Genomic DNA, 12,672 nt, shown 5'->3' with positions numbered 1-12,672 from the left:
GAGATGTGGTTCTGTTGGCTTCATCGGGTGAGGGCCTCCAGCTCGCACTGGAACGGTTCGCAGCCGAGTGTGAAGCAGCGGGAATGAGGATCAGCACCTCCAAATCTGAGGCCATGGTTCTCAGCCGGAAAAGGGTGGAGTGCCCACTCCGGGTCGGGGATGAGTTCCTGCCCCAAGTGGAGGAGTTCAAGTATCTCGGGGTCTTGTTCGCGAGTGATGGGAGAAGGGAGCCGGAGATCGACAGACGGATTGGGGCTGCGCTGCAGTAATGCGGACGCTGCACCGGTCGTCGTGGTGAAGAGGGAGCTGAGTGTAAAAGCGAAGCTCTCAATTTACCGGTCGATCTACGTCCCTACCCTCACCTATGGCCACGAGCTGTGGGTAGTGACCGAAAGAACGAGATCGCGGATACAAGCGGCGAAATGAGCTTCCTCCGAAGGGTGGCTGGCCTCTCCCTTAGAGATAGGGTGAGAAGTTCGGCCATCCGGGAGGGGCTCAGAGTAGAGCAGCTGCTGCTCCACATCGAAAGGAGCCAGCTGAGGTGGTTCGGGCATCTGCAAGGATGCCCCCTGGGCGCCTCCTGGGGAGGTGTTCCAGGCATGTCCCACCGGGAGGAGGCCCCGGGGCAGACCCAGGACACGCTGGAGAGATTATATCTCTCGGCTGGCCTGGGAACGCCTTGGTTTCCCCGGAAAGCTGGAGGAGGTGGCTGGGGAGAGGGAGGTCTGGGCCTCTTGCTTAGGCTGCTCCCCCGCGACCCGGCCTGGATAAGCGGATGAAGATGGATGGATGGATGGATAATCCTGTGTCTCTGTGCTGCGTGTGTAAAAAGTGCACCTGTTTTGGCGGGAAAACGTAAACAGCCACTCTGATTGGTGGATTCAAATTCGCAGCTCTCTCTCTCCTTGTGTGTGTGTGTGTGTGTGTGTGTGTGTGTGTGTGTGTGTGTGTGTGTGTGTGTGTTTAGTGGGAGAGAGAGGACCCTGCCCTTATTTGGCAGCATGTCATTGTAGGATTTAAATTGAATATAGTTAGACTGGTTGACTGGATTAGAGCCTGTGTTTGTGTGTCCCTCTGTGCATTTGTGTTTCAATATGCCTCCATATTTGTAATTTTGTAAGTTATTACTATTCTGCTAAATCATAGTATTTCTGGTACTTTTCGGTACTTGTGCTAAATACAGTATTTCTGCTAAATCATACTATTTCTGCTTTTCATAAGATTTGTGCCTAATATAGTATTTCTGCTAAATTATAGTATTTATGTTTTTATAGGATTTGTGCCTAATATAGTATTTCTGCTTTTTATAGGATTTGTCCTAATATAGTATTTCTGCTTTTTATAGGATTTGTGCTTAATATAGTATTTCTGCTAAATTATAGTATTTCTGCTTTTTATAGGATTTGTGCTTAATATAGTATTTCTGCTAAATTATAGTATTTCTGCTTTTTATAGATTTGTGCTAAAACATAGTATTTCTACTAAATGTAGTATTTATGCTTAATCATAGTATTTCTATATATTTCTGCCAGGTCCCCAGGCAGCCAATCCTCTGTGAGGACTGAGAAATTCAAATTTTCAAATCAGGGCCTGCACGGTTCCCAGCCAATCATATAAGTGTCCTGAGGCATTCAAATTTGCATATTGGGGCCTTCATGGCTTCAAGCCAGCCAATCATATCAGGGCTGAGGAATTCAAATCCACAAATCAGGGCCTGCACGGCTTCCCAGCCAGCCAATCATGTATGTGGGCTCCAGGTATTCAAATTTGCATATTGGGGAATTCGTGGCTTCTAAGTCAACAAGTCATCCATGTCATATATCTCTAAAAATTCATATTTTAATGATAAATTGTCAACACTTGAAGATTCCCCCATCTCTTCTGAACAAAACGGTGTAAGAATGACCCTTCTAGCCCCTACGGTTAGGAAATTATGGTCATTTGTTTGAGGGGAGTCCTCACTATGAGAAATAGGCTGCAATAATCCTGTGCTCTCTGTGCTGCGTGTGTAAAAGAAGCACCTGTTTTGGCGGGAAAACGTAAACAGCCACTCTGATTGGTGGATTTAAATTCGGCAGCTCTCTCCCTCGTGTGTGTGTGTGTGTGTGTGTGTGTGTGTGTGTGTGTGTGTGTGTGTGTGTGTGTGTGTTTAGTGGGAGAGAGAGGACCCTGCCCTTATTTGGCAGCATGTCATTGTAGGATTTAAATTGAATATAGTTAGACTGGTTGACTGGATTAGAGCCTGTGTTTGTGTGTCCCTCTGTGCATTTGTGTTTCAATATGCCTCCATATTTGTAATTTTGTAAGTTATTACTATTCTGCTAAATCATAGTATTTCTGGTACTTTTCGGTACTTGTGCTAAATACAGTATTTCTGCTAAATCATACTATTTCTGCTTTTCATAAGATTTGTGCCTAATATAGTATTTCTGCTAATTATAGTATTTTTCTTTTTAGATGTGCTAAATATATTTTGCAATATATAGTATTTCTGCTTTTTATAGGATTTGTGCCTAATATAGTATTTCTGCTTTTATATAGGATTTGTGCTTAATATAGTATTCTCTAATATGTATTTTCTTTAAGATTTTGCATCATATTTGTAATTATATTTCTGCTTTTCATAAGATTTGTGCCTAATATAGTATTTCTGCTAAATTATAGTATTTATTCTTTTTATAGGATTTGTGCCTAACATAGTATTTCTGCTAAATTATAGTATTTCTGCTTTATACTATTTGTGCCTAATATAGTATTTCTGCTTTTTATAGGATTTGTGCCAATATATATCTGCTATAGTATTTCTGCTTTTTATAGGATTTGTGCTTAATATAGTATTTCTGCTAAATTATAGTATTTCTGCTTTTTATAGTATTTGTGCTAAAACATAGTATTTCTACTAAATGTAGTATTTATGCTTAATCATAGTATTTCTATATATTTCTGCCAGGTCCCCAGGCAGCCAATCCTCTGTGAGGACTTAGACATTCAAATTTTCAAATCAGGGCCTGCACGGTTTCCCAGCCAATCATATATGTGTCCTGAGGCATTCAAATTTGCATATTGGGGCCTTCATGGCTTCTAAGCCAGCCAATCATATCTGAGGGCTGAGGAATTCAAATCCACAAATCAGGGCCTGCACGGCTTCCCAGCCAGCCAATCATGTATGTGGCCTCAGGCATTCAAATTTGCATATTGGGGAATTCGTGGCTTCTAAGTCAACAAGTCATCCATGTCATATATCTCTAAAAATTCACATTTTAATGATAAATTGTCAACACTTGAAGATTCCCCCATCTCTTCTGAACAAAACGGTGTAAGAATGACCCTTCTAGCCCCTACGGTTAGGAAATTATGGTCATTTGTTTGAGGGGAGTCGTCACTATGAGAAATAGACTGCAAAAATCCTGTGTCTCTCTGTGCTGCGTGTGTAAACAGAAGCACCTGTTTTGGCGGGAAAAGTGCACAGGCTCTCTGATTGGTGGATTCAAATTCAGCAGCTCCCAGGCTGACCTAGAAACTTACTTCTCTCTCCCGTGTGTGTGTGTGTGTGTGTGTGTGTGTGTGTGTGTGTGTGTGTGTGTGTGAGAGAGAGAGAGAGAGAGAGAAAGCCTTTTAATGGGATGATCTCATTTAAGATTCAAATTCAATATATTTAGACTGGTTGACTGAATTGGATCTTGTGTGTGTGTCTCTCTGTGCATGTGTGTTTCCTTATGTGTACATATTTCTGATTGTGTGGCTGTTATATATTTTTTTTGCTGATTTTTTTCATTTAACAAGTATATTTAGGGACCCTCAGCATGTTCAGCATTTTTTCAGCTGTCCATTTTGCTTTTCCGATTTTTCTGTTTAACTTATTACTATTGTGCTAAATCATACTATTTCTGCTTTTATAGGATTTGTGCTTAATATAGTATTTCTGCTTTTTATAGGATTTGTGCTTAATATATATTTCTGCTTTTTATAGGATTTGTGCTTAATATATATTTCTGCTTTTTATAGGATTTGTGCTTAATATAGTATTTCTCTAAATGTAGTATTTATGCTTAATCATACTATTTCTATATATTTCTGCCAGGCAGCCAATCCTCTGTGAGGACTAGACATTCAAATATACAGATCAGGGCCTGCACGGCCTCCCAGCCAGCCAATCATATCTGAGGTTTTCCGTTTCCTCTCTCGTCATATCTCAGCGACGGATGTACATAGAGCAATGAAAATCACAGTCAAAGTACACCAAAGTCCGCTGATTCACCCAGTACAAGAATTATGCTTCTAGTCCACCTTGTTTTTGAGTTACACAACGTTTTGTAACTCCAAAAAACGGCTTTTTCGCCTCTCACCGCGATCTAATTCTGACTCCTCATCACCCTGTTTTTCCAAACGGCTGCTCTCTTTCCCAGTGGCGCAGTTGGTCTGCAAGCCAAAGATCGTGGGTTCGATTCCACCTTGGTCAACATGTTTTTTTCCCTACAAATTAATACACTGTCACAGACCAGTAATTCATATTCATCATTTATTACAATTCTGCAAACTTTTATGATTTTACCAGCTTTTCTAATATGGACCTCACATTCTTGTTAACACTCCATGGCACAAATACTCTTCCCTTTAGGCTATTTCTCCCATTTTAAAGTATTACTCCTCCATAATTGTAATTCTGTTAAATCAAAGTACTTTTACTACATCTTAGTACTTCTGCTCAATCATAGTATTTCTGCTAAATCATAGTATTTCTGCTACTTTTTGGTACTTGTGCTAAATACAGTATTTCTGCTAAATCATACTATTTCCACTATATTATATTTTTCTTTCTAAATATAGCATTTCTGCTATATAATTATATTTCTGCTATGTTATAATATTTGTGCTAAACCAGAGTATTTGTGCTGAAACATAGTATTTTTGTCAAATTATAGTATTTGTGCTAAAACATAGTATTAATTTAAAATTACAATATTCATAGTTCATCACAGTGTCTCCTGTAATCACAGTATTTCTGCTATGTTGTATATTTTTCTAAATCATAGTGTTTCTGTAATGTTTAAGTATTTTTGGCTAAATATATTCTTTCTGTTATCTTATAGTATTTCTCCTAAATTCTTGTATTTTTGAGAAGTTATGTTTCTGGAAGTTACAATATTTCTGCTAAGTTCTGCTATGCTATTGTATTTCTGCCAAGTATTATGTTTCCTCTAAGATATTGCAGTTCTGCTAAATTATTACATTTTAGCAAACTTCTTTTGCTTCTGCAAAGTTTTTACAATTTCTGCAACTTTTCAGCTTTTTCAGCTACTTTTTGCATACAGCTTCAGCTTTAAGCATCCACACTGCATTTTCGCAGGAAATGCAAATTTTTCTAGTTTCATTTGTTTTTATTTTTATTTCAAATGAACTGCAACCAGAGCTTACTGAAGCGTAACTAGTCAGCAGCAGTTGGACTACAAACTGATTTCATATCAAAACTACAAAGTTCTGGTGTTGAAAATCTGGTTCTTTGCAAAAGAGCCCCTGTTACAATACTGGCCAGACTCAGTGAATCAGAAATGACTTGGAAGATGTGACTTTCCAAGCAGTCAGAGAAAACATGGCAGAAACGAAACTCTGTGACTCTGTAACGTTAGACAAACTGCTTTTAAATTCAGCCATGTATTCTTGCAGTCGCCTCTTTTTCACCGGATCAATGCTGAACCCTGACCTTGCTGTGGGGGGTGTCAGTGTTTTCCATAAGCCTTTCTTGTCAGCTCATTGTCAGCTCCATCAGAGATACATCGAGCCCTGATTATCGACTGACTGGCTCCTACAGGCGCCTATGAGGATCTGTATGTGCTGAAGCTCTTCTGGATGTCATCACATGACTAACACCTTTTTTAAAGATAGGGAGAGTGAGAGGAGGAGTAAATGAACAGGGGAGGGGGAAGGAAGTAAAGCCCCTTTTCTTGCTCCCCAGGAAGCCAAGGACACACTTATGACTGGCTTAAACTGGAGAGGAGAGGAGAGGAGTCTTTCAGTTGACATAAAAGACAAAACAGCATCAAGGAAACAGGAGAAAAGAAGAGCAGGGGTTTGGAGGAAGAAGGGATGAGAGTGATGAAAAGATGGAGCTGGAGGGATGTATCTTAGTAGCACAGACAAAGACGTGGGGCTGAACGGGTGGGTGTTGGGACTGGAAATGAAAAGGATGAAGAGCCATTGATCAGTTGTCACCTCAGTTTACAGAGACCTGACTAACAAACATCAACGCTCAAATGCTCAGTAAACTCACTATTGTATGAGAGTGCATTTACATTTATGCAGTTTAATGCACGGCCTGCTGCTGTGTTCTCATCATTTTTTAGATAGAAACAATTTCTAAAATGTGGGTCCAAATGCTGCATGTATCTTATGCAGCCAGTGGAAGTGCAGCACTTCCCCCATCCACCCAAAGTTGGTGCACATTTAGAGTCCTTGCACCTCGCCAAGGTCTTCTGAGGGCTAAAATAATTTCCCCAGAACATAATTTAGACCCCAGTCCTCATGATGGAAAAGCAATGACTCCCAGAAGATCCTTGTCTTCGGGCAAAGTTCCTGCAATGGATATATATAGTTGAACACATAGCATACTTTGACTAGTACTTCCATCACACATTCATACAAGCATGCATGACACCTTACTCTTACTCTAGCTGTCTGCTCCAAGCCATCGAAATGTGAACATCACTAAAAATCAAACTTGACATCCCACAGTGGGTCCCACTTTACTGGCACCAAGCAGAAGATTCACCCACAAGATGCTCCAATAACAGCTAAGTTTATTCCTCTGATTTTTGTTAGAATAATTACTCGTCCTCATTTTCCTAAGTACACCTAACTATATACCAAAGCACCATTTAATTAGCGCTGAAGAGCCAACCACATTGGACTGTATCTTTCTATAAATGGCAGATGGAAATAGCTAATTACTATCCCCAAGAAACCTTTTGGTCATCCTAACCGGTGGGTACAGACATGATTAGCCTCACGTGAACCTTTTAAGCCCCGAGTCAAAAGCTCTCTTCTCCCACTCCCCAGCATCAATATCTCTATGCAAACCTGCCTATGTCAACTCAATTTATTTTCCAATTTCCCGCAGGGTGAAAGACTGCCTCTCTCTCTCTCCCACTGTCTACCATCCATCACTCTACAACTTTCCATTCTCTGATGCTTTTCTCTTTTCTCCCTAGGCAGCCATGTGTCCCATCCTCTCCTCTTTTATTTGTCAATTGTCCTCTCAGTTGAAAATTTTAGGTACTGCTGTGTGTGCCTTGTGTGTCTTTGTCAGACAGGCAACTGAGAAGAGAAAGACAGGGGAAACTTAAGCCTTGATTATACTCTGTTGCAGACACGGACAGCTGGAGACATTGCTGTTAGACTTTTTTAATGTGCACTTGAAGTCCGCCGCCTGGTGCCCGTGCACGGTTGGTGCATTGTGATATGAAATCTCTGCAGATGAGTCCTCACGGCCACAAAAAACAGTCAAACGAACGGATGTCGACCCACGCACACACAGTCTCATCATCAAATTTATATCACTTGGACCAAAAGGGAAAGTATAATCCAGGCACTGAAGTGGTTATGTAAGTAATGGAACAGGAAGAGGAACATTACGCAGACAATAATTTAACAAATTACTAATATGAAAAGGCTCTAATCCAAGTGGCTGTAGTACCTCAAATAGCCACTAGAGGTTTTTGACCCAAAAGTGAGTCGTTCGTTGTAGACTCACATTACCAGGAAGAAGTGCCACTTTGAATGCCAGGTGGCCATGGCTACTAGGTGGCTTTAAGTAGTGTGTTTTATATAGAGTGTGTGATCTGAAGCCACAAGAAATTTCTAACAGTCTATCTCAAGCAATTTTTTTTTGCCTCTTTTAGCTTTTTGTTTTGATTTTATAGCACATTTACTACTTAAGTCCCAACTTTTACTGTCACCATTTCCAGCAACAACAGCCACCCGATAAACCTCTTGTACATTACCTGATGTCGAAAAATACAAAATATAAAAAACAGCAAAGACATCCGGCTGTACTTATATTTATCCAGAACCAGCAAACAACAACTCCAAAAGACCTCACTTCCTGTGCCAATAGACAATGATTGCCGACTAAGATGAGTATTGATGAGAATTTATTGATACCAATGCCTTTAATGATTCTGCCTATGTGTCCAATTCTTTATCAATTGCTGTATTGATTCTTGATCAATTTTTTTCGTTTAGTGCAAAAGACACCCAACAAAGGCTTTCAGGATAAATTAAACTTCTTTTGAGCCTTTACACAATATAGAACAAGAGTAGAGAATAGGTTAGCATGTGCAAATCTTCAATGCCTTATGACTGTATCTGTATCTGCAATTAGATCTTTGTGTTTTCTGTTTGCAACTATTACTGCAAATGTAATTATTTAGAGCTTTAGACTGTTGGTCTAAATCAAATTTTCTAAATCAATTTCAGGGCATCAGCATGGAACCATGTAAGCTACAGCTGGCTGAAATAAACTACTTGAAAAAAGAAATTAAGGAGTTCTAGTCAAAAGTTTGAACAAGTTGGTAAAACAGGTCATTCGTAACGGTATAAGGAGTTTTATGGTGTCATTAGATGACTGCAAAACATACTTTATTGCAAGGAACTATCCCAACACAAGACTAATGTTCATAAGCACTGAAAAAAATTGTTATGAATTTGATCACCCATTCCTTCACCTCTGCTTTACATGAAGCCACAGCCAAGGCCAGTTGATATTCATGCTGCTCTCTAAATAACCATCAGCATACACCAACACAAACACAAGGCTCTGGCCAGCTGCAGAGGAATACACTATCGACCAGACAGGAATTTATCAGCCACCATAATTAATCTTGTGGGAGGCGGGCAGTGAATGTCTGCCTGTGAGTGAATCTCTAAGTATGCCTCAGAGAGACACGGGGTGGGAGTGATGGCTCATATTGACGATATCTCTTGTGTAGAACAGCCCCGGTACAAACTCGCACACAGACAGACAGGCAGACAGGCAGACAGTCGGCAACACACATACAGGCCCAAAATCTTTAGAGGGTCATCCAGACCTGAAAAGAAACTCCTTACATCATGCAACGTTTTCAGAGATGTCTGAGCATCTACATCAGACTGCATCTGTTTATCTCGCTTTTCCTCCAGGAAAGACTTTGCCCTTTTGAGTTACACATTTAGTGATCACACAAGCTCCCAGCTTTAGTCTGATACGAACACACGAATAAGCAAAAGTAGGTTGTAAAAATGGGCTGTACTATCAAAAGAAGCCTAGAACATCTATCTTTGTCCATGCAAAGCATCACATTACACCTGCTGTCATCCCTCGACTTCCCTCCATACAAGGCTCTATGAATTATTGAGCGATCCCTGCATCGCCAACTACTACACCTCCAATTGAGCAGAATAAATATTCAATCTGCTTTCACCATTCATAAAATGACAAGACCCCCTGTTTGCAAGAGACCACCTGCAAGATGAAACATAGGGAACTGAATGTATGATAATGGCCTCATTTCAAAGGCATTTTAAGAAAGAGGCTCATGCAGCTCTTTCACCAACCAGACCACATGCTTCTTTCCGTTTTGCTCTAGTTTTTCCACCGGTAACAACTATCTCCACTCTGCAGGTCTTTCCAGCACAGGGAAGGATGCATATGCCACAAACTCTTTCGCATAAGATAATAAAGGCCATAAAAGTGAAAAGAATTTTTGTATGTTTGTGTACTCACCTTTGTTACAAAGCAGCGTGTGTCTGTTGCTCGTTGTGTGTGTTATGAGCTCCGGAGCGCAGCGGGCAGCCTATCCTCTCTGTCTCGCTCCCACTGCGAGCTGGAGTAAAGTGCGTGTGAGAGAGAGTGTGTGTGAGTGTGAGCCCTCTCACTGGCTATTGTTACAGAGAAGGTAGCCAAACTGAGCATGCTCCAACATGAACAGCCCTTGCGGTTGGCATGGAAACCGGGAAGCGGCTGTCTTGCTCAAGTTGTGAGGTGCTTTTCAGACACACTCAGACAAATGCAGAGCGAAGTGCTGGCAGGTGCTGGCGCCGTGTCATCATCCTGGCCACGTTACTATGCTTGATTAATCCTTCATTCTCAGCGTTTCAATTCTCGTCAGTCAGAGTAACGTGAGAGCTGCTCTGACAGCCAATGACCTGGATCACACACAGAAATTCACACGGCGTCCTGGATAGAGTAATCCACCACAGTATGGAGCTCAGCACCGCACATGAATGTTAACCTAAATGTTACCAGAATCTGTGTGGGTTTATTAGGGATTATCATCCCACCAAAAATGTATCTTACCCAACTTTCCATGCTCTGTCCATAAACCCCAAGGCCACAAGAGTGAACTCATTGTAAAATATTTGTTGCATTTAATTTGCAACAATATTGCATTAGGGTATAAAACAAAGCATGTCTGTGTGGACCATTCATAGTGGCCTGCTGTCAAATTTGTAATTTATTGGTGCAAAAACCTGTCAATAGCTTGGATAAATTATTCACGTTGTTTCTAACATATTTGTATAACCAGCTGTTGAACCATCCTAGGTAGAGAAAAGAAATCTTTTGACAAGCATCAGTTCAGACACGCACATACCCACATTTTTAAAATCACAAGCATTGTGATAATATACGTTTTTTGCTCCCAAAGTTACAAAGCCCTCTAGTGGATAAAAGGCTGCTAAGTAGGAAACATCATGATCATTTTGTAGCAGGGCTGGGTATCGTCACTGATTTCTAGAATCAATTTGATTCTGATTCACAAGCTCCTGAATCGATTCGATCCACAATTTGATTCAATTCGATTCGAATCGATTTGAATCTGGGAGATTTTGCCTCACACAGTCAGAAATATTATAATTCAGATCAGTACATTTACATATTTTTGTATCTATAAAATGGAAGCTGACACTTTCCAGACTTTATCAAAGGTGTGAGCATCACAGCAGAGGCCTTTGTGTCAAAGTAGCTGAAGATAAAACACAGAAAAACATGAAGGTGATTTTCCTGGCCTGGAATTTTATAAAAATATTCTGCAGTAGATCAAAAACGAAAGGAAACCATTAATCAACTTATGAACATTACCTCTGAAGTTACAGCGGTTTTATTAGAGGTACGGCTAAGCGTTTTGCATTTTGAATAATTTTAAAAAGTTTAAATTTGTTCAGTATAGAACAGCAGAAATTAGGTTTTCTTTTCGGAAGTATGTAAAAGGAAAAAAACAACAGTGGCCGACAGCGCTGTAAACAGCTGGAGACTTGTGTGTAACAAGCAAGCGAATAATGCAGAAAACAGATTTTTAGACGGGAAACTGTTCTTGAAGTACAGAGAGAGAGAGAGAGAGAGAGAGAGCTGTGCATGAAGTGTGATTTTATTGTGGTGGAAGCAAAACAGCAAAAGTAAGAGGGAATCCATGACGATGTTTATGTGAAGCCTAGTTTGGATCTTCTTTTGCTGCTGGTTCGGTCAATAATGTTTGGAGAGAGATCAAACTAACAGCTTTAGAATCAGCGCAAAAATGGCGTAAACACAAAGCGTGGACCCGCTGAAACATCAGAATCAGCGAGCTGTCAGCTTTCAGCCCCGAGCGTGTGAGAAAGGCGACATCTCACTGATTCTGATCTGCGGTCCGCGCTGTGTGTTTACACCTTTGTGCAGAAGCCGTGTACCTGCTCTCATTTACTGTTTTAAATGTATGGTTGTCGAAATTAGGTGACGTTTCACCTGAGATTCTGGCATTTTGGGCAAAATACATTTATATTAAAAAAAAAATCGATTCAGGATTTTAATAAATCGATATCATGTTATCCAAGCCAGAATCAATTTTAATCGATAAATCGATTATTAAAACCCATCCCTATTTTGTAGCTATAAAGCTACAAAAGGAGGAGGTTGGGGTGGATAAATGGATCAACAAAACAAGGGACTTGAGACTGCTGTTTGCTTCCACTTTTCGTCTGACTGCTAGTGCTTTTTTTTAAACTGCTGATACAATCATTGATTAAGTCTGATCAAATGGTTAAAGAAACCATGGTGATTTGTGTGGTTTAAAAGGAATACATAGTGTTTTTCTTTTTAAGTAACATTTTTTGGCATGTTTGGCAAGGAACAGACAGTTTATGTGTCATAATTTAATATCTGAAAACACTGTTTAATGTAAAGCGCAAATGTATTTCGCTGTTTGGACAATTTGTTGTTAACATGCCAAAATGCATTTTTCCAATATGTATGTTAAGTGAAAGAGTTTCTGGCATACTCGCTGTGTAAGCCTCACAATGTAGACTTTCATTAGATGAAGAAGAACAAAAACAGATACCGATCACTGAGTCTTTCACCTATCCAGAATTACAAAAATCAGTGAATTTCTAGATATTTCTACATTTGCATAAAAGACTTGCCTTCTCATGAAACAGGAGAGGTTTTAGTATGAAGTCTTTGTCTTGATAAAATCAATTTCTTTCATTAACATGCAAATTTATTTACCCAGCAGGGATGCTCAAAATCCAATCTGATGTTCGGTTCTCTCAGAGGAACATGTGTCGTAGGAATAAACTATATTAATAGGCCAAGAATCAAACATTATCCATAAATATAGTGTTCCACACAATAAAGCAGAGCCTCTGCTGTCCTCTGTGTGTGTGTGT

At 40.1% G+C, this 12,672-nt stretch overlaps 1 protein-coding gene across 1 annotated transcript in view; it reads right to left on the bottom strand.

The window, feature by feature from the left end:
- si:dkey-91i10.2 (uncharacterized protein LOC555224 homolog) overlaps positions 1-10,778 on the bottom strand; it is a 59,468-nt gene extending 48,690 nt beyond the window's left edge. Inside the window, exon 1 of the mRNA XM_005944990.3 lies at positions 9,758-10,778. The gene's annotated coding sequence lies outside the window, so the exon portion shown is untranslated. The remainder of the gene's footprint in view (positions 1-9,757) is intronic.
- Positions 10,779-12,672: the final 1,894 nt, after the last annotated feature.

The sequence above is a fragment of the Haplochromis burtoni genome, unplaced genomic scaffold (assembly GCF_018398535.1).
Source record: "Haplochromis burtoni strain Fernald_Lab_line unplaced genomic scaffold, NCSU_Asbu1 Contig_440, whole genome shotgun sequence".
Taxonomy (NCBI): Eukaryota; Metazoa; Chordata; class Actinopteri; order Cichliformes; family Cichlidae; genus Haplochromis; species Haplochromis burtoni.
The sequence above is the reverse complement of the archived record's forward strand: the minus strand, read 5'-3'. Positions and strand labels throughout refer to the sequence as shown.